Source organism: Pelmatolapia mariae, linkage group LG10_11 (assembly GCF_036321145.2).
Source record: "Pelmatolapia mariae isolate MD_Pm_ZW linkage group LG10_11, Pm_UMD_F_2, whole genome shotgun sequence".
Lineage (NCBI taxonomy): Eukaryota > Metazoa > Chordata > Actinopteri > Cichliformes > Cichlidae > Pelmatolapia > Pelmatolapia mariae.
Genome location: NC_086236.1, coordinates 32,202,229 through 32,230,163, shown reverse-complemented (window position 1 = coordinate 32,230,163; position 27,935 = coordinate 32,202,229). Strand labels below are relative to the sequence as shown.

Sequence of the window (27,935 nt, the reverse complement as noted above, 5' to 3'; positions counted from 1 at the left end):
CAGGCTGTGTTCTGGCTGCCCTCAGCCTGGGCGCTGGGACAGGCACGGGAGGTGGCTGGACACCAGTCACCCCCACCCGAGAGACAGGAGCGGGTGTGGAGGTAGACTGGATCGCAGCTGCCCTCCTCCTGGGAGCTGGCACTGGTGTGGGTGTAGGCCGGGCCCTAGTCATCTGAGGAGGTGAAACGGCTGAAGCGGAAGGCCGAATTCGGGACACCGTGCTGGTAGGAAGGGGCTGAGTGAAGGGTGTGGAAATAGTGACTGGGTGTGTGATACTGGCAGTTGTATCAGGGATTGTTCTTGTCTTTCTGCCACCACTATTTACAGTCTTTGACTGAACAGTCTCTGGGGGAGCAGAGCAGAAAAGATATTCCCAGTCTACATCATCATCCAGGAGGGAAACTCCCCATGAATCGGAGGTGAGTCTGTTATTTGTTTTATGTGAGGAATCAGATGAAGAGTGCGAAGAATAGTCACTGGAACACCTCACCGGGAGTTGTTTAAAATGGTCCACATTATGGCGGCGTGTGTGCCGCTTTCTCCGGGAGGAGGAAGCGGGCGGTGTACACATCCGAGCCTCTGGCGCGGGAGCCTCTGTTGAGCCGAGGTGGGAGGCGGAGCCGCTGTGCCGTGGCGAGGTTGAAGGTCCGGTGAATGAGGCAGATGGCGTGTGAGCGAGGAGCGGACCCGCGAGAGAGGGAACGGCCGCAGCGCGGCGTGAAACGTCCACTCTCCGCGGCGAATGCTCCGGTGCAGGTGAGGCAGCAGGTGGGGGAACGCGGCGTCTCCGAGGCCCGCCCAGAGCCAGGCGAGTTCCCTCGAAGATGTGCTCTTGCTCCACGAAGAGCCGCTGTTTCCCCTCGAGCTTCTCCGTCCAAATGGAGAGCGCTGCCTCCTGCCGCTCAAAAAGGTCCGAGTCCGCTGGGTCAAAAGCGGGTCGTGTCATTCTGTCAGGGGTGTCGTGTGTGGAGGCGAGGAAGTGACCCAAACGCAGGACTCGTGGATAGTGAAGAACTGAAGGTGGTTTATTATCAAGCGTGGATGAACAGGGCAGGAACGAAAGACTGACTGACTGGCTGAAAGACTGGATGGATGGCTGACTGACTGAACTGAACATACATACGGAGAGACAACATCAACATCACAGGAACATCACACTAACATCAATGACACGACAAGGGCTGAAGGGAACAGAGGGCTTAAATACGTGACTAATAAATGACAATGATTGGAGACAGGTGAGAGCACAGCTGATGTGTAGGCTAACTAATGATGTATGGAAGGAACTGGAACATGAGACAGGCTGGCACAGAAAACATGGATGTGAAAATAAACTGAACATGACAAAACGGAAAACACTGGGTCAACGACCCAGGAACCCTGACACATTCACTCCCGCATTCGCACCTATGGGCAATTTAGATTTTTCAATTAACCTATCCCCACAAATCATATTCTCATTCCATTAAACACCCACCTGATTTCAGTGACTCCATCCTAAATGCACTATACAGGCATTTATGTCAGCACTCTTTTGAGCAGGAAGGTCAATTAGATGGCACTGTGAATGGTGTCACCATCACTTTTTGATGCACTAGCAGCAGTAGTTCTTCTTCTTTTTTCACATTTAATCAATCATTTTGTCTTTACTTTAAACCCAATATCACCTCGAAAGCGTGAAAAAGACACACATTTTGAAGTTGAAGTGATAGTAGAGGGAGACATGAAAGTAATCACGGGAAAGTGTTTAAACAGATATTATTAACAGATTTACATGTATATACATATAAACCGCCCAGCTTTATCATTTCTGCTGATTAAGGACCCTGGAATGCACGTTTTTGTTCACTACCGACCTTTTGGCTTTAAACATATTATTTCCTCCTGGTGGTAATGCAGCTGCATGCAGCAACACAGCCTCATGTTTTGGGGAGGCAAAGCCTGAAATGGAAATGGCAGACCGGTGTTACATATTTTGCCATCATAACTTTGGGTGGAAGGGACACAGACAAGATGTGATTCTGTGGTCTTGGAGACTTGGCAGTGACACCAATGACATGTAGTTTGGGAGACCAAAAACTACTACAGATCTTCCTGCTCTCTGTTAGTCAATTTGTATTTTTGCCAAAAGTCCTTTGTTTTTTGCAGCATTTATGTTCAGGTTGGTGCAGTTTTTCTTCACTGGTCAAGAAAAAAAAAATACAAAATACTGTTTATAGAAAAATAGAAAAAGGTCTTTTGGAATATGGGGGAAAGATTTAGGTTTACTGCTGGGGCAGTGTCAGCATCCTCCTCTGTCTTCCAGGACTCAGAGTTATGTATGCCTCTGGTGCCAGAGCCAGCAGAGATCTTAATTGGGTTCACTTTATAGACCCATCTATATACTTTCATATTTCCATCTTTTACATACATGCATTGTATGGTTAAAATTGATGTCTGGTAGTTAGATATAAGTTATAACTTAGAGATAATGCTATGTGTAGTTACTGCAATCAAATGTTTTGCTAATTAATTGCTTTAATCTGCATTTTTGCGAGGAAAGTGTAAGATCATAAAATTATAAATATGATATAGTCTGTGCTCATTAGCCGCATTTTCCAACCCATTTTGTTTTGCAAGCCTGAATCATAGAGAAATTAAAGATTATTCTGAGATGTATTTACATATTTACCATCAGTTCTTCTGCATTTTCCTACAGATATAAAGATATAGGCCAGGATGTGACTGGACAAAATTCTTAATTGTCATATTAGAAATGTTAGGCAGGGTTTTGGTTTTGAATAAAGTTGTGGCAGTTCTGTTTTGAGAGACATGATCAACACATAGATGTGGAAGCTAGCAAAGAAAGAAAAACAAAGTATTGCACTGATATGGATGAATCTGCTATGCCAAAGGTATCTCCTTTCCTCTCTTTCAAATCTTTGATTTCTCCACTTCAGATGATTGCCCCCCAGAGTCCCATTTTTTGGCCAAAATGGAGAATGATTTGGGCAATTTGCACACTACCATCTGTGCAGTGTGGGTAAAGAGAGCTAATAGTTCAAAATCACATCACTCATAACCCCATGAGGTAAGCAAAATCTTAAATGGACACATTTAAGACACACACACTTGAACAACCACTTTACTTCTAATATGTTGCTGCTAAGTCAAGGTGAATGAAAGGAAAGGAATTGACTGACCAATGGATTGCTATAGTACATCTCCAGAAAAACCAGAATCATTTTGGAAAAGTCCCAACTGCGCTAAAGTAATTGTCTTCGTAAAGCAGAAAAGTAAAATGACAGATTCTTCCAAAGCCACCATCCGTTTTTCATTGTCAAAGAATCAGAGTATTTGTATTTACCTGCAAAAGTGTGATTATGTTTCTCTTTTTGTAGTGTGATGCAACGTGGTGGCCTTCTGCCAGAGGAAAGTGATTCTTGACGGGTCTTCTTATGGTACAATGATTCTGCTCACGTTTTTCAACCTTTACTCTGTGGTTGTGTAACAGTAGTGAACAGGAAATCAGGACAGTTCCCTTTCCCAAGAGCAAACAATAAAAAAAAAATAAAAAAAAGATAAAACTTATCAACTCTAGTTGAATGGAGTACAGTTAAACTACAGCAACAGGGGGTGGCTGTAGCTCAGGTGGCAGAGCAGGTTAACCACTAACCAGAAGGTTGGTAGTTCAATCCCAGGCTGTCTTTAGTATCAAGTATCCTTGATACTAACCCCATGTTTGCCTACTGGTGGTGGCGCCAGTGTCTGGCAGCCTCCAGGGCAGCTGTGGCTACAATGTAGCTTGTCATCACAAGTGTGTGAATGACTGAATGTAATGTAAAGTGCTTTGGGGTCCTTAGGGACTAAGTAAAGCGCTATACAAATACAGGCCAATTACCATTTAATTTGCTAATATTCAAAAGGCCCTTTCTGTGAATCGCTACCTTATGGTGGTGGAGGGGTTTGTGTGTCCCAGGGATCCCAGGGGCTATGTGGTCTGGGGGCATTTGCCCCCTGGTAGGGTCTCCCATGGCAAATTGGTCCTGGGTGAAGGACCAGACAAAGAGCGATTCAGAAGACCCTTATGAAGAAAACATTGAGGGAACAGTTTACCCTGCCCGGGATAGGGTTACCGGGGCCCCGCCCTGGAGCCAGGCCCGGGGAGGGTGCGCCAGAGGGTGAGCGTCTGGTGGCCGGGCCTTAGTCCATGGGGCCCGGCCGGGCACAGCCCGAAAAGGGGACATGGGCCCATCCTCCCGCAGGAGGCGCCATAGGGGTCGGGTGCATTGTGTACCGGGTGGCGGCCAGGAGCGGAGGCCCTGGCGGACTGATCCCCGGCTGCCAAGACTGGCAATCGGGACATGGAATGTCACCTCTCTGGTGGGGAAGGAGCCTGAGTTAGTGCGTGAGGTTGAGAGGTACCGGCTAGATATAGTCGGGCTCACCTCTACGCATAGCTTGGGCTCTGGAACCAGTCTCCTGGAGAGGGGCTGGACTCTGTCTCAGTCTGGAGTTGCCCCTGGTGAGAGGCGGCGGGCTGGGGTGGGTATTCTAATATCCCCTCGGCTTGCTGCCGGTACGTTGGGGTGTTTCCCGGTGGATGAGAGGGTTTGTTCCCTGCGCCTTAGGGTCGGGGAACGGGTCCTGACTGTCATCTGTGCTTATGCGCCGAGTGGCAGTTCAGACTACCCAGCCTTCTTAGAGTCCCTGGGTGGGGTGCTGGAAGGTGCTCCACCTGGAGACTCTGTTGTCCTGCTGGGAGACTTCAATGCTCACGTGGGTAACGACAGCGAGACCTGGAGGGGCGTGATTGGGAGGAACGGCCTCCCTGATCTGAACCCGAGCGGTGTTTTGTTATTGGACTTCTGTGCAAATCACAGTTTGGCCATAACAAACACCTTGTTCGAACATAAGAGTGTCTATAAGTGCACGTGGCACCAGGACGCTCTAGGCCGCAGGTCAATGATCGATTTTGTAATCGTATCACCAGACCTGCGACCATATGTTCTGGACACTCGGGTAAAGAGAGGGGCTGAGCTGTCAACTGATCACCACCTGGTGGTGAGTTGGATCAGGTGGCGGGGGAGGACGCTGGACAGACCCGGTGCACCTAAACGCATAGTGAGGGTGTGCTGGGAACGTCTAGCAGAGGCCCCAGTCCGCGAGATCTTCAACGCACACCTCCGGCAGAGCTTCAACAGCATTCCGAGGGAGACTGGGGACATTGAGTCCGAATGGACCATGTTCAGCGTCTCCATTGCCGAAGCTGCTGCATTGAGCTGCGGCTGCAAGGTGATTGGTGCCTGCCGTGGTGGTAATCCCCGAACCAAATGGTGGACACCAGAGGTGAAGGGAGCCACCAGGCTGAAGAAGGAGTCCTATCGGGCTTGGTTAGCCTGTGGGGCTCCGGAGGCAGCCGACAGGTATCGACAGGCCAAGCGGAATGCGGCTCGGGCAGTGGCTGAAGCAAAAACTCGGGTGTGGGAGGAGTTCGGAGAGGCCATGGAAAAAGACTTTCGGACTGCCTCGAAGAGATTCTGGCAAACCGTCAGGCGTCTCAGGAGGGGAAAGTGGTGCTCTACCTGCACTGTGTATAGTGCTGGCGGAGCGCTGCTGACTTCGACTGAGAAAATTGTCAGGCGGCGGAAGGAATACTTCGAGGACCTCCTTAATCCCACTCAAAGTCTGGGGATGAGGGGAATGACCCGCCAATTTCCGGAGGCGAGGTCACTGAAGCAGTTAAACAACTCCTTGGTGGCAGAGCCCCTGGTGTTGATGAGGTCCGCCCCAAGTTCCTGAAGGCTCTGGACGTTGTAGGGCTGTCCTGGTTGACACGCCTCTACAATGTTGCGTGGAGATCAGGGGCAGTACCCATGGACTGGCAGACCGGGGTGGTGGTCCCCATCTTCAAGAAGGGGGACCGGAGGGTGTGTTCCAACTACAGGGGGATCACACTCCTCAGCCTCCCTGGGAAAGTCTATGCCAGGGTGCTGGAAAGGAGAGTTCGCCCGCTAGTCGAACCTCGGATACAGGAGGAACAATGCGGTTTTCGTCCTGGTCGCGGAACACTGGACCAGCTCTTTATCCTCTCAAGGATACTTGGGGGTGCATGGGAGTTTGCCCAACCAGTCTACATGCGTTTTGTGGACTTGGAGAAGGCATTCGACCGTGTCCCTCGGGGTGTCCTGTGGGAGGTGCTGCAGGAGTATGGGGTGTCTGGCCCATTGCTATGGGCCATTCGATCCCTATACAACCGTTGCAAGAGCTTGGTTCGCATTGCCGGCAATAAGTCGGACTTGTTCCTGGTGGGTGATGGGCTACGCCAGGGCTGCCCTTTGTCACCGATTCTGTTCATAATTTTTATGGACAGGATTTCTAGGCGCAGCCAAGTGGCGGAGGGCTTTCACTTCGGTGGCCTCAGAATCTCATCTCTGCTTTTCGCGGATGATGTGGTTCTGTTGGCTTCATCGAGTGAAGGCCTCCAGCTCGCACTGGAACGGTTCGCGGCCGAGTGTGATGCAGCGGGAATGAGGATCAGCACCTCCAAATCTGAGGCCATGGTTCTCAGCCGGAAAAGGGTGGAGTGCCCACTCCGGGTCGGCGATGAGTTCCTGCCCCAAGTGGAGGAGTTCAAGTATCTCGGGGTCTTGTTCACGAGTGATGGGAGAAGGGAGCCGGAGATCGACAGACGGATTGGTGCTGCGGCTGCAGTGATGTGGGCGCTGCACCGGTCCGTCGTGGTGAAGAGGGAGCTGAGTGTAAAAGCGAAGCTCTCAATTTACCGGTCGATCTACATCCCTACCCTCACCTATGGCCACGAGCTGTGGGTAGTGACCGAAAGAACGAGATCGCGGATACAAGCGGCAGAAATGAGCTTCCTCCGAAGGGTGGCTGGCCTCTCCCTTAGAGATAGGGTGAGAAGTTCGGCCATCCGGGAGGGTCTCAGAGTAGAGCCGCTGCTCCTCCACATCGAAAGGAGCCAGCTGAGGTGGTTCGGGGATCTGACAAGGATGCCTCCTGGGCGCCTCCTGGGTGAGGTGTTCCAGGCATGTCCCACCGGGAGGAGGCCCCGGGGCAGACCCAGGACACGCTGGAGAGATTTTATCTCTCGGCTGGCCTGGGAACGCCTTGGTGTTCCCCCGGATAAGCTGGAGGAGGTGGCTGGGGAGAGGGAGGTCTGGGCTTCTCTGCTTAGGCTGCTGCCCCCGCGACCCGGCCCTGGATAAAGCGGATGAAGATGGATGGATGGATGGATATTCAAAAGGCCCATATTGATTATTTTTCTGCTGTGTTTCAAACAATAGCCTTTTCTGTAAAAAGCACACATTTTCATGACCTTGAAGATCACTGCAACTCTTTCACATCTGTCTACAGAAAAATCTTACATACAGTAGTTTTGTTCCTGTCTAAGCTGTGGTTGCAGCAAATGTGGAGGGGAGATTATCTTCATATACTAAGATTCTTTCGAGGAGATAAAGCATCACTGGTAGTTCTACCATATTAAGTGAAGATTAGGCTGAAAAAATGTTTTTATTGTTTTTAAAATTGTGTAAATTAAGACAATTTCATATTGACAATAACACAATAACAGAAAATATATTTAATTTATAACTACTGTACACATCCTATTTTGCAGATAGCTAGTAGTTAATGAGCTGCCACAGGTGTTGATTAAACTTGAATGTTCTGACTGTCACTGTAGACACTGGATCAGTAAAGCAACACTCCGCCTAGATAAGTCACTCCTCAACATATGTGCTGATAGCCTCTCATTGTGTTCATTGATTTAAATGCTTACATTCTCCAGTTTTCTCCAAAGCAAAATATTATGAAATTACTCAAATTAAAAAGCCAATCAACACAACCTTGAGGTGACTGTAAGAAGTTGGTGTCATAATCAGTGATGGGAATAACAGCGTTAAAAGTAACGGCGTTACTTTTTTCAGTAACGAGTAATTTAACTAATTACTATTTCTGTTGTTACAACGCCGTTACCGTTACTAACAAGAAAATGCGGTGCAGTTGCGTTACTATTTTTCAACAAACAGACGGCTGAAGCTGTCTTCAGCTTACCGCATCTTGTATCAGTTGCACGGAAGTAGCTGTAGGTAATCTGGGCGCTACAGCTTTAAGCAGCTGCACACGCTCCCGCAGGCGGCAATCACTTTCTGGCTGATGATCACTTTTTGGCACAACACCACTGAGGAAGAATAAAGTAGTCGTGGTAAGCCAATCACATGACCACTTCAAGATGACAAAGCAACAAGGTAATATATACCAGTTTTTAAATTGTGTTGATAGGCCACGTAAAACCAGAGTCATGATAAAAAATATACGCGTTTTTTCCTCAATAGTTTCGTCACGTTTACTGTCTAAGGACAGCGCTAGCAAGCACTCTCTGCACTCTCTGCCCTTTAATGTTTGTTGAAAAATGCACCATGTCGACCAATCAAAAATGATATGCCAACATGACATTTGGTTGTTTAGGAAGAGGGGGAAGTTTTAGGAGTGATGGCAAGAGCGAGAGAGAGAAAGAAAGACAGCAGAAAAAGAGAGAGAGAGAGTTTTGAGATGTGAGAGATTAGTTTAGTGTGTTTGGAGTGTGTAGTTAATGTGTTGTCTTTTGTAGTTAGTGTGTAGTGTTGTGGATAGTTTTGTGTTGTGTGTCAGAACAATGAGGCGACTGCTGTCTCCAGGTAGAGAATAGGAGTGATACACCTTCTGCTGTCAGACCTGCAGGTATCAGGCTTGTGATGTTCTCCTTTATAGTGGACAGAAATTAATTTTTGGAGTGGCACAAATAATTTGTGTGGCATCTTATTGAATGCAGAACACCTGATTGTTCTGTAAATAGTTTGAGATGGTTATTTAAAAAAGGGGTAAACGGTAAATGGCTGCAAATAGCTTTCTTGTTTGCACCTTTTAAATTTGTAATTTAAAAGGTGTATAGTGCAGTAAAAATAATTACACAGTGAAGGCTTTTGTTATTGGCCCTTGAAACCCATTTAATATATACTTGACATTATTTTGTTGTTAAAACAAACAATAATGTGATATTTAGAATCCCCATATATCATTCAAACATTGAATTAAATCACCACCTTGTTGGACTTACATACAAAGAAAGTTTCACTAACGCTGGCAGCAGCTACCAGTAATAACAACAGTAGCACTTACTGACAGAAAGATTTACGATATCAACAACTCACCCTAGCATCACTGTCTTTGAGTAAATAGACATGGACACATATTGACAGCTGAGGTAAACAGCAGACAACAGCCTACACCCACTACAGATGATCAGAGCCACAATTGTTTGCTCTACAACAACCGCCATAGCTAGGGTTATGCTATAAAGTGGCATTCATACCACTTTGTATGAAGCAGTTCTCACTTCTAGAAATCTGACCAAATTTATTAAACCTCAAAAAATGTAGACCACAAATCACCAAAAACAATTTAAACATACAAAAAATCCCACAAAAAACTCAGCTCATTTTTATATATACAGCACCAAATCACAACAACAGTTGCCTTGGGGCACTTTATATTACCGAGGAAAGACCCTACAATACAAAGAAGGGAAAGAAAGAACAATATAGTATCCACAACAGCACCAAAGAGTAAAACAGAATTATTAACTGATCAACAAACTGATTTACTCTGCCTTACAGAAACCTGGTTACAACAGGATGATTATGTTAGTTTAAAGGGAAAGAGGGAGAGTACCCAGTCTGTTGCAGGGCTAATACAGAAAGACAAACATTCACAGTCACATTCACAACTGTTGCAAATTTAGATTCATGAATTAACCTAACCCCACTAATTGCATGTCATGGGGAGAACATGCAAACTCTACATATAATTAGCACAAACGTAGCTCCTCTGTGTTAACAGAAAATGAGTAAAAACTAAGAAAAGAGTTAATATAGAAGGAAAAGTAAAAGCAGTGCAGAAATTCTGCAGTACTGCATCTGACAATTCAAAAGGGTTCAATTTGAAATTGAGCTTTTTAATTATCTTATAGGCTTGACAGGCTTTGTTAGAGGGCTAGAATTCTCTCTCTGCCTCTCTCTCCAACAATAATACCCCTCAATAAATGATAATCCTGCACACTTAATTATCCAATATCCAGCTGCCTTATTAAAACTTATAATATCCACTATAATGTTAACACAAGTGCGTATTCTAATGTAGCTCCTCTTTTAAGATATAGCTGAGAAGGACACAATTTTGTTTTTGTATATTCTCTCCTAATTATCTATGAAATCGTATTAAGATTAGCAATTGCATTCCATAACAGACAAATATTTTTAGCAGAGCATTAAGCTGTCAGTACAATAATAATAATAACCACTATTTCTGTATAGAATGAATTGGTTAGGAAAATCATCAAGAAGTGGAGTGCACAGTTTTAAATTCAACAAAGCCTTAATAGAACCCAGGAGTCCAATTACTCAGTCATATTGATAATGTTATGAGTGTGATGTGTGTTGAATGAAAACACCAACAATTTTGGGATGGCGTCACTGTTTTTGTGCTGGACTAAAAGATTGAGTGTGAGCTAAATGGCAAATAGGCTGGTCCTTACATAGTGTTTTTCTACTCTACCGGAGCACTCAAAGCACTTTCTTCAATCTAACATTCACACTCTGATGAATGCTTGAAAGAGCAACTTGGTATTTTGCCTAAGGATATCTTGTCACAAAACGGCCGGAGGCTGAGTACCAAAAATCAAACCCACGTGCAGAAAACCCAAAGCGGAGGCTGAGGAAAGGGTTTAACAAAGGTTTATTAACTAACACAAAAATGACGTTTACGATAGTACTTGACTTAAGGCTTGACACATGGGGCGTGAGGGTCTTGGCCAGGGGAGAGGGATAAGCAAGGGGACAGGTCCAAGAAAGCAATGGCAGCTGGCTGGTGATTAGGTACGTATGTGCAGGTGGGAGATGGAAGCGTTGAGGGAGAGGTGGTGCGGTCCAGGTGGGTTTGGTGGTGTGTGGCAGCTGTCCTGAGCGGTGAAGGTCCCGAGGTGGTGTAAGGGCAGGAGGGCAGGCAGGTGAGGCAAGGAGATGATTCTGAAAGCAGGCGGGTTAACCAGATTTCCAAGACGAGTGGTTCAGTGTGATGGAGTTTCCAGGAGTAAATAGGGTAGTTGACGAACTGGCGAGGAAGCAGTGTCAGCAAGCAGCTTAAATCTCCAACCTGATTGCCTCAATCAGCTTCAGGTGAGGGAGGCTGTAGGCCCTGCCCATGGGTGGATACCAGGGAGGTCCAGACCTTCAGTGGAATTTTACAGCCACACACCCAGACCATGACATATCTGGCACCAGACTGCAGTAGCCAGGGATTGCACCACCAACCTTTTGATTAGTAGATAATCTGCCCTATCTCCTGATCTATGGCAAGGCGGGTACTTGAGGAAGCCAACAGAACAAGGCATCTAAGCTAAAAACCTTCCACCACTTGGCACTGTGTAAAACTTCTGCCCATAATAATTATGAACAGAATTGGTGACAAAAGGAATCCCTCTTGAAGTCCACAACCCACCACAAATGAGTCCAACCAAATTCTCCTTGCAGTTTTTCAAAGATCAAATGGCTGATGACAATGGCACCAACATCCTTATGCCACTTCCCACAGGTTTCCCAGAGGGACATGCATGAATGCCTTTTCCAAATCCACACACCACTTGTTGACTGGTTGGGCTAACTCCCACGCACGCTCAAATATCCACAAGAAGATAATGACCTGGTCCAGTGTTCCATGTCCTGGACGAGAATTGCCTTGCTCCTCCTGAATCTAAGTGTCAGGGGTCATGTGTGGATGCGAGGAAGAGATGACCCAAATGCAGGACTCACGGTGCAGGATACGGAGGTTTATTGTAGTGAGTGGATGAACAGAACATGAAACGAAGGCTGGACGGACGGACTGACTGAACTGAGCTGAACACACGGCAAGAACACAGATAACGACATCAATGACTAGACACTGAACTGATGAAACTGAGGAACTTAAATACACAGGCTGAATGATTAGTGATTAGAGTGAACAGCTGAGCTTAATCTGACTAATGATACATGGAAGTAACTGGAACAGCAAAACAGGAAATGAGAACGAGTGACAAAATAAACTGAACATGAACAAACTGAAAACACTGGGTGAACCACCCAGGAACCCTGACACTAAGGGTGAACTCTTTTCTCATGTATGCAGGAGTGGACCTTACCATGGATGCTGAGTGTGATCCCCGTATAACTATAGCACACTCTCCAGTCCCCTTCTTAAAGATGGGAACCACCATCCCAGTCTGCCAAGCCAGAGGCACTACTCCAGAACCTCAACAGGATGTTGCAGCAAGACAGACCTACAACACCTAGTCTGCCTAAACCACACTATGTGTCCCTTGAGCACCACTTTCTCCTTTTGATTCTGACAGTTTCCCAGAATCACTTAGAGGCTGAAGGTTTTGTTCTTCCCACTCCTCTTTTTTTATCTTCAGCTACTGACAGCACTGTAGCAGAATGGGACAAAGAGTCCAGAGTGTGGAGAATGAATCAGAGCAAAAGACAAACAGTGAAATCTAGATCACAGCAGCCAAATCCAAGAGTTTCAGGCCACAGCAGAAAGCTGAGGAGGTGAATCTGCAGACTGAGGTGAAGCAGTGTGGAAGCTTGTTGATAGGCTACAGATGTGGATGAGATTATAATGTTTTACTGTTTGACTTTTACAAAAAATAATTTAAAATGTGTTTATGTTTTTGTAGCTAGCTGTGAGGTCACTTTTAACATGCAGGCAATCAGCTGCTTAATCTTATTCCATAGTGAGCACACTGTTTTATACTATCATTATTTTAGCTTTCAATTTTTAACTTTTCATAATGTTCTTCTTCTGTAATAAATACATTTTCTAAATGTTTTAGCTGTGTTAGCTAGAACTGTTGTACCCTTTGTATTCTAATGTGCATTTTAACTTTACAATCTGTAATGAAATTATCTAAATCACCAATAAACTAATGAGACTCATAAATATTATCTTAAATACTTGAAGAAATGATTTATGATTTTTATACCTTTACAGCTGTTGTTGCAGCAGCTCTTGGAAGTTTGGAATTCTGGAGATTCTACTGTTAAGCCCCAGATTGTACTTATTGGGTTAGTTTTATTTCTCTTTACTTAATCCAAGTTCCTCATACCTCATTATTTTCCAGCTGAAGACTTTAGCATGGTATTTCTGCTCTTTTGCTGATTCTAGCCTGGACACATTGCAATAGACATAACACACAATTTACCTCAGTTCTCCAGACATCCAGAAGGTTTAATTTTACAGGAGACAGCCTTTACATATTGCATTTATATTACACTTTTAACTCTGTTCCAGTGATCCAAAATTCACTGACAAGCGGAAAACAGCAATGCTGCTTCTGCTGTTTCTCTGCTTCCATCTTTCTGTTCCTCTCATTTAATTCTTTTCTTTTCACCAATATCTGCTTCTCAGTTTACTCTGATACCTTTAGACTTGTCTTTTTCAGACCATCAAACTTGTTTTTGTTACTGTGCCATGCTCTTGTACTGCTGAGGCTTTATCGCAAGTGTAAAAGGGAACCAAGTCACTGAGAAATATGTACTAATTTCTGTCATTCCCTATTTTTGCTTGATTCTTTGTTTGAATTTATATTACATCTGAAGTAATATCTGTTTGAGTGGATGTGTGTATGTGTGTGTGTCTACAGGTGTACTTAGATTTGTGTGTATCTCGTTGTCTCTGGATGTTAAAGATGTCGAGACGTGTATGTATACTACCATTTTACCTGTGGACTGCCTTTTTCTCCTTCAAGCTTAGGTCCGCTACCAGTTCAATTCAATTTTATTTTATTTATATAGCACCAAATCACAACAACAGTTGCATTAAGGTACTTTATATTGTAAGGTAAAGAACTTACAATAATAAAGGAAAACAGAGAACACCATAACAATCAGATGACCACCTATGAGTAAGCGCTTTGGCAACAGTGGGATGGAAAATCTCCTTTTAACCGGAAGACACCTCCAGCAGAACTAGCCGTGGGAGCGGTGGCTATCTCTTGTAACTGATGGGGTGAGCGGATGAAGGACAGGACAGAAACATGCCCTGAAAGAGAACCAGAGATAACTAATAATTAAATGCAGAACAATATAAAAACACCCTCCACATCTTCTTGAGCGCCTCTCTCAGCCCTTGGTACTTCTTGAGCTTCTCATGTTCCTCCATCCTGATCTTGCTTTTCATTTGGTATAGCCACATCTATTATTATGGCTGTCTTCTTCTGCTTGTTCCTCCTCCTTCCTGATGTACTGGTGGATGTTCGTTGTCTCATCCTGGACTGTGGTACTGCCACTCACTAGTCCCCAGCCTCATTCTTTTCGCTTAGCATACAGCCTCAGGGTGCTGGACTTGCTGTAGAAGGTAGTTCTGACTACCTTCCATCTCTTTGTTATCATCTGACTACGCTTTTCCAGTCTGAACAACATTTCAATGTCATTGCTGTATATCCTCGTTGTGGCGATCAGTGAATCAATGTCCCGTTCACTCCTGGCATACAGCTTGATGTCATCCATGTAGAGGAGGTGGGTGCCATTCCATAGTCGATATCCGTAGCCAGTCTGGTTAATGATTTGACTAAGGTGGTTTAGGCCTATGCAGAACAGCAATGGGGACAGAGCATCTCCTTGATAGATCCCACACTTGATGGCAATCTGTGCTATAGGCTTGAAGCTGGCTTCTAATGTTGTATGCCACATCCCCAGTTCCTGAGTTCCTGATGAAGGGTCTTAGGGTCCTGTTGATTTTGTACAGTTACAGGCATTTCAGGATTTGTGTGTGGGGCATCAAGTCATAGGCCTCTACATTTTATAGATGTGAGAAACGTTTATTTGAAATGTGGCATAAATTAATGCATAAAGATGCAATAATTCTTTATTCTCATTTTCTTATGTTCTTACAGTTGAGAATGGCATAAAACAACTAGAGAGTAGAATGAGAGGAGGTGCTGATGTAGTAAAGTTAGAATCGGTAATCATCACCTTTATTAATGTGGTATGAAAATCATTCTGCTGTAGTGATGTTTGATAAAAGATGATGGATGCCTCAGTGCTGCCCTGGAAACATTTTGTTTACTTCAGACTGATAATCAGATGCATTCAGCTGCAAAATTGGACCCAATTGATCTGTAGTGCTGTATTTAGATGGTTGCCTAATTGTCCTGTCTAATTTGCCATTGATAGCCTCATACTAATGCAAAGGAAAATTGCTCTTGTTGTCTTGCAACCTTCATGAACAATTAAAACTGGAGATGGAACAAATACAGACAATACATGACATTCTCAAATGCAGTTTATATTGCCAGCCAGAACATAATTAAAATTTATAGATAATAACTTATAATTAATGCAATGTAATATTCTGACAGACTGTACTGACCTCAAAAAATGTGTTATTTCAATGTAAAACATGTTGCTTTATGTTCTGTGATATTACCAAGTTTTTGCATAAGTAAATGAGAATAATTCATTTTTTAACAAATTAATTAAAGTAATACATTTAGAATGTAAATGTAGACGTCTTTTGGAAATAAAATAGTCTTTGTGCCAATGGCATAATCAATTATTTTTGTTCTTGCAATGACATGCCATGGTCCCTGGCCTTAACTGGACTAATTTTTTTATGGGCAGAATTTCTAGGCTAGCCCAGTGGTAGAAGGCTTTTACTTGGGTGGTCTCAGAATCTCATCTCTGCTTTTCGCAGATGAGGTGCTTGTGTTGACTTCATCAGGCGATGGCCTCGAGCTTGCACTGGAATGGTTTGCAGCCGAGTTTGAAGAGGTGGGAATGAGAATCAGCACCTCCAAATCTGGGCCATGGTACTGTTAAGTATCTTAACAAGGGTCTTGTTCACGAGTGACTGGAGAATGGAACGGGAGGATTGGTGCTGTGGCTGCAGTGAAGCTCTCAATTTACTGGTGGATCTATGTCCCTAACCTCACCTATGGTCACGAGCTGTGGGTAGCGACCGAAAGAACGAGACTGTGGATACAAGCGGTGGAAATGATCTCCCTCTAGCTTCTTCTTTAGAGATAGGGTGAGGGGTTTGGTCATCTGGGAGAGGTTCAGAGTAAGGCATGTCCCACCGGGGCACACCCAGGACACGCTGAAGGGATTATATCTCTCGGCTGGCCTGGGAACCCTTTGGTGTTGCCCGGAAAGGCTAGGGAGAGGGAGGTCTGGGCTTCGCTTTGTGCCCGGCTGCAGAGTACAGGAAGTGAAACTAGGCAGAGTGCAGCGCAGGACTTGTTTTGATCGAAACTATGTGTGACTATGTGTGACGTATGACTGATTATGTTATGCACATTCAGCTTGTAATGCTTCAGATCTGCTCAGCATTTTGCCGGAGCACATCTCCTTTTCCGGAAATGTAGAATAAAGATGATTTTTGAGCTTTGACCACACTGAGTCGGGGTTTTTCTCGGTCAGTAAAAGAATATAGTCAGAACCGGATTTGATAATTGGTGCCGTGAACCCGGATTCTTTTACGGCTGAGAGGACAAATTTGGCCTAAGGTGGGATTGTGAAATGAGGCGAACAGAGGATCGGTCCGAATTTAAAGGTAAGCACCACCTGTTAAAAAGCAAAGTGTGCATATTGGATGAATTCTAAATTATCTGTTTGCCGAGTTAATGGTCTTCACTGTTAAATTGGCTCAGTAGTGGTGAAATTAAACTAAATTATAAAATCTGTTCAGTAGATTTTCTGGTGACATGTCTGTGGTGATTTTGTGGTAATTTGTGACAATAAAAATAAAGTCTGGGGAAATATCTGATGAAAATTTATTGCTGTTAATGTTGGGGTGAATTTTAAAGTTGATGGGTTGTGTGTAATGTGAATTGTGTTGTGTCAGCCAAGAAAAACAGATTAGAGTAGGGAATAGGGCATTTGTTTCATGGTTGGAGTCCCTTTTGGTCAGAAGGCTAGGCCTGGACATCAGTAAACTGGTGGTTAGAGTCCCCATTGGCGTTTTTAAATTTATTTAAATTGATTTAGGACGGGGAGGGCGATCCCTAGGAGTGCACACAAGTTCAGGGGTGAGAACCCCCTCCTTGCTTCGGATGCGTGGCAAGGTCCTGCGGCGTCAGGTCATCTCAGTTGGCCACTGCCAAGACTTGGGACCTTGGTCAACGGCCAGTGGTCAGGGACCACTTTCTGTGCATTGTTTGATTGAAGAGGCCGGGCCTCGGGCGTGACCACCTCAACGTAGAGTGGCGGGTAAAGCTTCAGGCGAGAGACGCCAGTAAAGTAAAGCTTCCGGTCAAGCTGCGGGAAACGCTTTTAAATTAATATAGGACTTAGAAATCTGGCCCCTGTCCAGGACAGAAACGGGTTAATTGATCAGCAAGGTGGGACCTGGGCATATAGGCTTTTAAATTTGTCGAAATTGTGTAGGGAAAACTGGTACCAGTACAGGATGATGTAAAGTGTGTTATGGAAATGGAAATAATGTATCTTGGGATTTGGTGTCTTTATAAACATGTGAATATATAAGGGAAGTATAAAATTGTTCTTTGGATGAATGGTCAGAAGTGCATATTGTTTTGAAAGTGTGATAGAAAAGGGTGTGGCGTGTGTGTGAGAAGATCTGTTAAATGAGTTGAGTGAAGTGTGCTAAAATGCCGCTGAAAGGATTGTGTGAATTGTGCCGCAGAGCTGAGCTAAAAGAATTGTGATGTGTGTGGAAAAACTGTTAATTGTGCTGAAGATTTGTGCTAAAGGAATTCTGCTAATTACACTGAGGACTTTGATGTGAAGGATTTTGTTTGGTTAACGCTTGCAAATGCAAAGAGCTTAGTATATATTTGTGTGAAGCTGTTCAGTTTGTGTGTGTGGCTGAGGGTGCATTCTTGTTATATTAAAATGAGTAGATTTACAGAGGGTACACTATATGGAGTGTGAACATAAGACAAGAGTTCGATTAGGCTGTAGAAATTGATGAAATGCAGTGAAGTGAAGAGTGTCTGTGTGAAACCCGCTGTGTGTGTGTGTGTAAGAAGCACTGGGTGAGTGTGTGTGTCTGTGACAGGAAGTGAAATGTTTGCAGGCAGTTTGCAGGAAATTGCCTGATGTCTGTGCAACGTGAGAGAGAGAAAGACGTCTTAAAATCTAGATAGAAGAATCAGAGAATGAAAGTGTTAATAACTACTAATGAAAATGATATTAAATAAATGTCTTAGTGTGTTAATACAGGTGCCCATGGACTTGGCTCAACCTCCAACATGAGTACAGCGGCCAGAACAAAATCATAGTTTAACTTAATTGGGACGACAAACAGGCCAGGTTTTGGCTGAAAAGTTCACCGCTTCACCTCTCATCCTGTCCTTATCCTGAGAAGAAGCTTAAAGGACGGTCAATCTCTTCCTGAAGACGGAAGACAGACAGAGCAACACCGTGGACTTGAAGAATTAACAGCAGGCAAAAGACAGCAGGACTGACCTAAAACTCTGAAGGGTCCAGGAGCATGTACGAATACCATCGTTGATGGAAACATGCGCTCATAATCACAAGCTGGGAGTTTACCAGTGACATCATTGTGTAAAAGCACTTGATGGGACTGCCTGAGGTTCATATTTGCCATGCTGGGACTTAAGCGGCAAAAAGAGACTGAAAAGAGGAAGGGAGAATGAACAGAGAAGAAGAAACAGCTGATTTGGGCCTGTGTTTGTTGGAGATTCGGGAGCGCACACAGGCAACTGTGAGAAGAGGAGAGAGGAGGGGTGAGAGATGAAAGCTGAGACAGTTAAAGTGAGAACATAGGAAAATTGGGTTGAAAATTGAGCCTGGCGGACTCGTGGAGGTTTAGAAATGTCCAGAGCATCGCAACAGAAAGGTAAATAAAATAAATACATAAAAGAAGAAATAAATAAACTAATAATTACATAAATGAATAGAAAACACACATATACAAATTGTCACATGTAAAATTGTTTTCGGAGAGAATCAGGAGCAGGGCGAGACAGTTTGAATCCACAGCTCAGCGCAAAGATGCATGCATTAATCTGAATACAAACCCATACATGCAATGAAGACCAGCTTACACTCATGAATGTTAATATATCACATAAATGCTAAATAGTGTAGATTTAACAGACTTAAATGCTGAGGTTATCCGTTGCTGAGGAATAACTCAAAGAAGTTGCAGGACAAGAGGGGACTTTTGTGAAAAGGAAAAAGAGACTGGGATGACCAACCAGTGATTAAACGCTTAAAGCAGTTTTAAAATAGTAAAATTGGAAGAGGTCTTTTGCTGATTGAGCAACACAAATGATTACTCTATGAAGGAAATTCTTTTTTGTGGTAATATGTTAAATATGTATTTCTTTTGTCCTGTCAACTTATTGAGTTATTAACTGAGGTGCAAATTAGTTGAGTGTTGTTGGATTAGGAACAGATCATTTGATCTCTCGGGTGAACAGGATGTAGCAGAGTCGGTTAGAGTGGAGACATAAAAAAAAAGAAACAAAAAAAACCCTCGAGTTTCCTGTTTGAGTGTATGAGTGAAGCTTGCACTGAGAGAAACATACCTATGACTGTGTGAGAAGAATTGCTTGGTAAAATATACGATAGCATGGTACAGGATAATTAAATAAAGTCTGTGACTAAAATGCAGTAGTGCAGACCTGGAGAAGAAATTTATAATTTAGTGATGATACATTGTCATAAAGTGTTAAGGAAGTGCTTAATGGGCAACATTAGTGTTGTGCGAACTGTGTGGCTGCTAACAAAACTTTCTGTGTATTTAGCAGGTGAAACTATGTCAGTGGGCTCCAGATTTGTCCAGGACGCTGGACGGCTTGAGGGCAACCACTAAATACGATGTGGGGAAGATGAACAGAGGTAGTGATTTTTAAGTCTGATTTCAGACCATGCAAGTATTAGTTAAGCCAGGAATAGGGCAAAACCTTTATGGCCCCCGAAGTTCTAATTCCCACAACATGTTGTTACACGAGTAAGCAAAACTTTCCTGTGATTAATCTGGCAGATTTTGGGGGTTTTTGTTTTAGGGATAGGTTGATTCTGCCAGCTAGGTTTGGGTTGTTTTCCTGTTTTCAACAGAGGGAGTTTTTCTATACATGGACATGTCCAGAACTGGGCCCATTATTTTGGTAACAGTGCACTTAGAGAAAACCTGTCAGGTGTCACTCTTATGGTGATGATGTTTTGTGTTTTGATGATTTAATAATCAGCTCTCTCTTTCTCATTTTTGTTCTAAGCAGGCCTGCAAGATTGAATTAACAGTGCTGTAAAACATTTTCGTGAGAGCAAATATAAGGTGAACTTTTCCAGATTACAATGGGCTGAGGAGAAGGCTACCTGTGGGGACCTGAGCAGAGTGTGAGTCCCTGTCTAAAAGGATTGCAGCGAGTCAATCCAGTCCAAAATCATAAACAATTGTTTTGTTTTTCTTTTAAAATGATGACGTGATCTTGCTGGTGATGGAGACTGGAATAGGTTGCGCGTGAGTCTCCACTATCAGCAATATCTAGTGTGAATGCGTGTGAATGAATATGTGACTGGACTGACGATGTGGACTAAAGTGTTGACTGACTTGACACTGAGACAAAGACTGGACCAACGTTAGGATGAGTAAATGTTGACAAACAATTCACCACGCCGGTAAGAAAAGGGTGGATGCTTTGCTTTGCTTTGTTTTGCTTTTGGCAGGAGCAGGAGGAGAAGAGAGACTGTAGGTTCACATGAGAGTGTGGAGCTGAAGACTTAAGCCTTTGGCGGCTAATTTTGGGTTGCTGATATTTGCTTTAAGAAAATTTTTGATATCACTCATGTTACCATTAACCATAGCAGGCCACTGTAGAAGTCAATTAAATTTTATAGAGGAAAATAGTCAGAACCAAAATAATAGTTATGAATTACATAGGGGAGTGGTAGACTTGTCACATTCAAAATACAGGTATGGAATAACAAACACTGGTCCAAGTGACTAAGGTTTTTTCCCTTTAAAATAGTAAAATTATTAAAAAAGAGAGCACAGCTGGTAGGGGCATGCGATAGGACATGGTACTGCAGGAAAACAAGAGCAAAGTAAAAATAAATAAATAAATAAAAAATAAAAATGGGGTTTTCAAATGTGAAGTTCATGTTAACACAGAGGTTTTGTTTCCAGATAGTTCTGCGGATGCAGGCTCTGGGTGGAGCCAGGAGTTCAACAGATTTGACATGATAATTAAACTTTAATTTCTTAACACAGGTTTGCAGGCCCGGAGCAAATATACTCGAGAGGAGAATCGCTGAGGTGTTCTGAGGAATAATATGATTAACCTTTTTCTTTTAATTCCGTGGATGTGGTGAAGCCTTTTCATTCTGTGTGACACATAAAATGTATCAAAGGGGGAATTTTAGGTTTAATTTGAAACAATGGATTATATGATCAGTGTATGACTTTTTGGGTGTTTGATAATTTAGGTACGGTAAAACTTACGCATAAATAATTGTTTTCATGTTTAAGCTTAAATGATTGAAATAAAATGAATCCCGTTTAGAAGATAAAATGCCTGTGTTCATGAGAAGCTGAGTACCACACTGAAGGGGAAACTGTGGGACAGCAGGCTGAATGAAACATATGCTTTTGTGAAACAAGGGAAGATGTTAAGATTGAAAATGTTTGATTTCTGTTTGATTTCTTCTACTAAAATAAGCGGTTATAATTATTTTCATACACACATGACAATCATGAAGGACTTAGAGTGCAGAGGGGTAAATGCAAACATGCTTACACACATAAATAATAATTAGACTAATCCATAGAGCCCCCAACATGATATTCGGAACCAACTTTGAATAACTAAAAGAACAATGGATGAACATATTAGATTATTGAGGCGTCGCAGTGAGGTGTTTTCCTTTTCTGTCCTTTACAGAAGAAGGAGCAGATTCCAGAACCACAGCAAAACCACGAAGGGGTTGGTGAGAATCCAGGAAGCACCAGACCGAACGGATCTGGCCAAGAAAGGAGGACCCAAAAGAAGCATAGAGCATAGAGAATCGCCTGTCCCAGAAGATTAGTTGTTTAGATTGTAAAGAAGGTCAAAAGCTCGTTAGACAGAGGTTATGGTGTGAGCACAAAGTAATGAAGAGTAATGGGAGGTTTAGCTTTAGTAATAGTTTGTATGATTTTTATGATTATGTCAATTGCCCAAACACAGTGGTCATGCCGGATATGGTCTACCCATTAAAGGGGGACAAAGGGACAATTAAGTGAACTGTAAGTTGTGTGCTTAGAAACCAGAAGTGCTTCTAAAGAGGAAACGGGTTAACTCTATAGAGACTGTTTCCACAGATTGACAAAAGTAATCTAGGACCTTTTACTAGGAAAAGCTAATTATATCTGTTTGGATTTTACCGTGAGTAGTGAGGGAAGTCAGAAGTGGGTTTAAACTGGGATCCTGGGTGAAAAGGGGGTGTAGGAAGTAAAGGTAGGACAGCTCACAGCCTGGCGTAGACGCGAGGTGCTGTCTTAGAGCTTGACTTATTTGTTTGATTTATTTGTTGTGCATAGAAGTAATTATGCCACAATAATAAGGGAACATTGAAAATACACAACCCGTTGAGGGGACGGATGACATGAGTGGTTGGGCAATGGAAAGGTTTCATTTTGTTTAGTATGATTTCTTTGGTTAAATTCTTAGCTATTATTCTCACATACAAGTAAACTTAATGGGATAAATCAGGAATTATGTCATCTTTCTTTAGGAAAGACGAAAAGGGGGAAATGTTACGGAATAAATATATATTCTTAGTGCTTATTTTTTGTTTATATTGTTTTATAGAGGCCAGTATAGTAAAACGCCACTTTGAGTTAGAATGTGTGCTAAAGGTCACAGAGTACTGTGTAAGACAGGAAACTGCAGAAGGAGACGCTTTGTGCCCGACTGCCGAGTACAGGAAGTGAAACTAGGCAGAGTGCAGCGCAGGAGTTGTTTTGATCGAAACTATGTGTGACTATGTGTGACGTATGACTGATTATGTTATGCACATTCAGCTTGTAATGCTTCAGATCTGCTCAGCATTTTGCCGGAGCACATCTCCTTTTCCGGAAATGTAGAATAAAGATGGTTTTTGAGCTCTGACCACACTGATTCGGGTTTTTTCTCAGTCAGTAAAAGAATATAGTCAGAACCGGATTTGATAGGGTCAAAATCCCTCCTGAGATGTGTGCAAGCCTAATGTTTTGTGTCATGTGCATTCCTAACTTTTATGTGTTTTTTTCTAGATTTGTGAATTATATTGTGTCTCTTTTCATTAAAATGAAACTATCATAAAAATTAGAGAAGGTTAGAGACTTTTCTTTGTAAGTGATCATACTTAGAAATTCAGCACAGATTAAATAATTACAGCATTTCCCCCGCTACAGGTAATATTTAACAGTTTTAACATCAAAATCATCTTATGCTACTCCATGCACGTCTCTGGCCACATCAATAAACACTTCCTTGGTTCCTTCCCAAATTTCCTGCCCTCCAAGTAGTCACACTGTCCAGGAATTTCCTTAATTTATCTTGATTTGCTTTTTCCCATCTTTTCTTATTGCCTACCCTATAGGCCCTCAGCCTCCTGATAAAAGATTTGATTTTCCTTGGTTTACTGCACCGGCTAATTCCCTCTGTGACCATTACATTAAACTGTGCTATCCAAGTAGACAACTGCATACTGTATGAAGAACTATAGTGTATCCCTTGAATCCAGATTTATTTATTCTGCCCAAATGCTGTCCGTCTGTGGGGGTATAAACAAGTCTCCTCGGATTGTAGCTCGAGTGGTCCTGTCTGAGCTTTCTTTATGCCTAATGAAGTGCTTTAGTGGTGGTGGAGCAAGGGAGTGTAAGACTTTATATATTAAACACACTCTTTTAAGTTTCACTAAGTTATTGAAGTTCAGTAATTTATGTTTTTTTAACACATGACAGTGGTGGTGGGAAGTTGGTTTTTTGTCAAGTAGTTTTAAACTTCTTTTATAGATGTTTTCAATAGTTTTAAGTGTTGTTGGACAAGCAAGTGACCAGGACGTCAAACAATAGTCCATATAAGAGATGATCATTGAGTAAAAATAAGTTTTTGCAACATTCATATTTAAATTATTACGTATATGATTAAAATTTCGATTATTAAATTTAAGTACCTGGGACACTTTATTTATGTGACTCTTAAAGGATAATGTTGGGTCTAGAATGACCCCAAGATATTTAAATTCTGGAGCTAATTCAAGCTCTTCTCCATCCAGGAATATGTTTGACTGCTTCAAGTTTAAGGGGCGTTTTGAAAAATACATACAGACAGTTTTTGAGGTGTTCAACATTAGGCATGAGTCCTCCAGCCAGCTATGCATTAATGCTAAAGCAGCTGTAAGATCTTTTGCCACCTGCTGGACACTATTTGCTTGCGTATATATAACTGCATCATCCGCATACATTTGAGCAAATATATTTGGACAGACTTCAGGTAAGTTATTGATAAAAAGAGAGAACAATAAGGGCCCAAGAACAGATCCTTGAGGAACCCCTGTATCACAGTCTAGATATGGAGATTTAACCCCATCCAACACCACACACTGTTTCCTGTGTGAGAGATATGAGGCAAACCACTGAAGAGCCTGACTGGGGATAATTTAACTGAGTCAATCTGGACAACAATATCTGATGGTTTACAGAGTCGAAAGCCTTCTTCAGATCTAAAAATACAGCTCCAACACAGGGACTCTTGTCCAGCAAGCTCTTCAAGTTCTCCACAAACATACACAGGGCAGTATCTGTGGAGTGATGTGCCCGAAAGCCAAACTGCAATGGATGTAATGAGGGTTGGGTGTTTTCTAGGTGAGCAGTGAGGAGTTTAACCACCCACTTCTCAGCTATTTTAGATACGACCGGGAGTATGCTTATGGGGCGATAATTAGCCATGTCAGTCTTCACACCTACTTTGAAAATTGGTTTAACTGCAGCAATTTTCCAATCTGTTGGAACAGTGGAGTGTTCGAAAGACATATTCAAAACATGAGTTGTTGGACGTACAAGCAAATCCATATGTTCCTTTAGGAAATTTGTGTTAATACCATATACATCAAGTGCTTTTGATTGTTTTAAACCTGTAATTAGTTTAGCAACTTCAGTGTCTGAAATATGAGTGATGGTGAACAAATTTTGACCAACATCATTCACATTATCAGAGCATACGACTGAGTCAAAGCTCTGACTGATCTCCTTAACAGATGAGATAAAGAAAGTGTTTAAGTTACTGGCAATAGATAGAGGCTCTCTAACAATAGAGTCATTTACATAAAGTTCAATTGTATTTTTACTTTTGTTTGAATGACGGCCAAGTAATTTATTTAGTTGTTGCCAGATAATTTTACCATTACCTTTGGCTCTTTCAATTATATGTATAAAAAAATTTGCTTTGGCCTGTCTCAAACTTCTTGTTACTTTGTTCCGCATTGAAGTAAATCTCTGTCTATCCAGAGTTAGACCTGTTTTCAGGAACTGTTTTAGTAATTGATCTCTTGTTTTCATTAGATTCTTGCACTCTTTGTTTAACCAGGGCAAATTAGATGTTGTCTTTATTTTTTGTCGACCTCTAATGGAGTATGTTGATATAACATCCTTGACAATGTCAGTGAAGTGACTGCTGCAGAATTGTGGATCATCACTACACAATAAAGGCTCCCAGTTAACTGATGCTAATGCTTCTGCTACATTTTGTCGCTGACTTCTTGGTATAAATTCATAAAAGGATCTCCTATTAGATGAACTTTGAAAGTGATTCTTAACCCGTGATTTTATAAGTTTTCTAGAAAATAATATAAAATTGTGGTCTGAAATACCAGTGATAAAATTATAACATTTAATAATTCGCTCGGGCTTATTACTGAAAACCAGATCTATTTTAGTTTTAGAGTGTCTCGTTATTCTTGTGGGTTGTTCAATGTGTTGAGTAAAGTTTAAAGTCTCCATTATGTCCTTGAGTATTTTTCTGTCCTTTTGACAGTCCCAGTTGACATTAAAATCTCCCATTACAATTATTTCATTAGACTTATTATTAATAGTATGATATTTAAGTAATATCTGTAGTTGTTCATAAAAAATATTCTTTGCGGAAGGAGGGCGATATAAACAGATCAACGTAAATGACATTTCTGGGGAAAGAGTGATTTTAACAGAAATATGTTCTATTTCAACATCTATTGGTGAACTAAGTAAAGAGGAATCCAGGTGTTTTTTACATACACAAGTATTCCTCCTCCTCTTGTTCCAATTCTATCCCTTCTGAATACTGTGTACTCTGGAAAGACAACCGCAGACTCAGGAGAGGAACTTGTGAGCCAAGATTCAGAGATACCCAAAATAGAAATATTGGAGTTGCTTAGAATATGTTCCAGTTGCTCATGCTTTGCTAACATACTGCGAATGTTAATGTGTCCACATAGAAGCCCCTTTGGTTTATTTTTAGTGTCCCAGATTACTTTAGCCTGATTAAATGTCTTGCAGATCTTTGTTCCTCTGTAACTTTTAATAGCAGGATTTCTTGTCCTTTTGTTGACAATGCTATGAGCATTTAATGATGAGAAACCCTTTACCGGAGACTGTAGTTTGGGTACAGCAGGTGGGGGCCCAGGCAGCCGAGATGGGGGCCCAGGCAGCCGCGTTGGGGGCCAAGGCAGCCGAGGTGGAGGCCCAGACAGCCGAGGTGGAGACCCAGGCAGCCAAGGTGGAGGCCCGAGCAGCCGAGGTGGAGGCCCGAGCAGCTGAGGTGGAAGCCCAGGCAGCTGAGGTGGAAACCCAGGCAGCCGTGGTGGAGACCCAGGCAGCCGAGGTGGAGGCCCGAGCAGCTGAGGTGGAAGCCCAGGCAGCTGAGGTGGAAGCCCAGGCAGCTGGGGTGTAGGCCCAGGCAGCCAAGCTTGAAACCCAGGCAGCTGAGGTGGAGACCCAGGCAGCCGAGGTAGAGGCCCGAGCAGCTGAGGTGGAAGCCCAGGCAGCTGAGGTGGAGACCCAGGCAGCCGAGGTAGAGGCCCGAGCAGCTGAGGTGGAAGCCCAGGCAGCTGAAATGGAGGCCCAGTCAGCTGAAATAGAGGCCCAGGCAGCTGAAATGGAGGCCCAGGCAGCTGAAATAGAGGCCCAGGCAGCTGAAATGGAGGCCCAGGCAGCTGAAATGGAGGCCCAGGCAGCTGAGGCAGAAACCCAGGCAGCTGAGGTGGAGACCCAGGCAGCCGAGGTAGAGGCCTGGGGTTATATTATATTATATTATATAATATAATATAATGCTTTTTACAACTACATGAATGAATGAAAAAATAGCATTTCAAATTAATTAACAATAATTCTAATTTGGTTGGTCTTGGTTAAGTTTTAGAAAAACATCATTTATGAAAAAATATTGCTGTGCTGTCATGGTCACTAGGATTAGGATCACTGATCAACTATTCCAAAAAAATAGTAAATGGACCGGTTCTCATGTTGCACTTTTCTAGTCTAGAATTCAAAGCACTTTATGCAGCATGTTTCATTCACCCAGTCAGTTTTTTTCTTCATTTAAGTGCTTTGATAAACATATTGGGAACAACTTGGACTTCAGGTTCTTGCCCAAGGATACTTTGGGATGCAAACTGGAGCAACCAGGGGTCGAATCACAAACCTTCCAATTAGTAGACAACTCGCTCTACCTCAACCACAGCCACCCAAAAACACACATCAAAACTGGTTTTGGAATCAGTGAAGCAGGCTACACCAAGCAGTAGTCTGCTCCAGGAAAATATGCAAACTCTACCAAGTTTTCCTAGAACACTGGAACTATATTTAACTAAATATTAGTAGAGGTGGATAGATATATTTATACAGACATTTTGAATGCACCACAACTGTAC

The 27,935-nt window shown here is 42.9% G+C and overlaps 1 long non-coding RNA gene across 1 annotated transcript; it reads left to right on the top strand.

Moving 5' to 3' along the window:
* The first annotated feature begins 16,330 nt into the window (after positions 1 to 16,330).
* Positions 16,331 to 23,155, top strand: LOC134637314 (uncharacterized). Its single transcript, XR_010095104.1, has 3 exons — positions 16,331 to 16,626; positions 19,811 to 19,904; positions 21,947 to 23,155. It is a non-coding gene; the product is annotated as an uncharacterized LOC134637314 (long non-coding RNA).
* Positions 23,156 to 27,935: the final 4,780 nt, after the last annotated feature.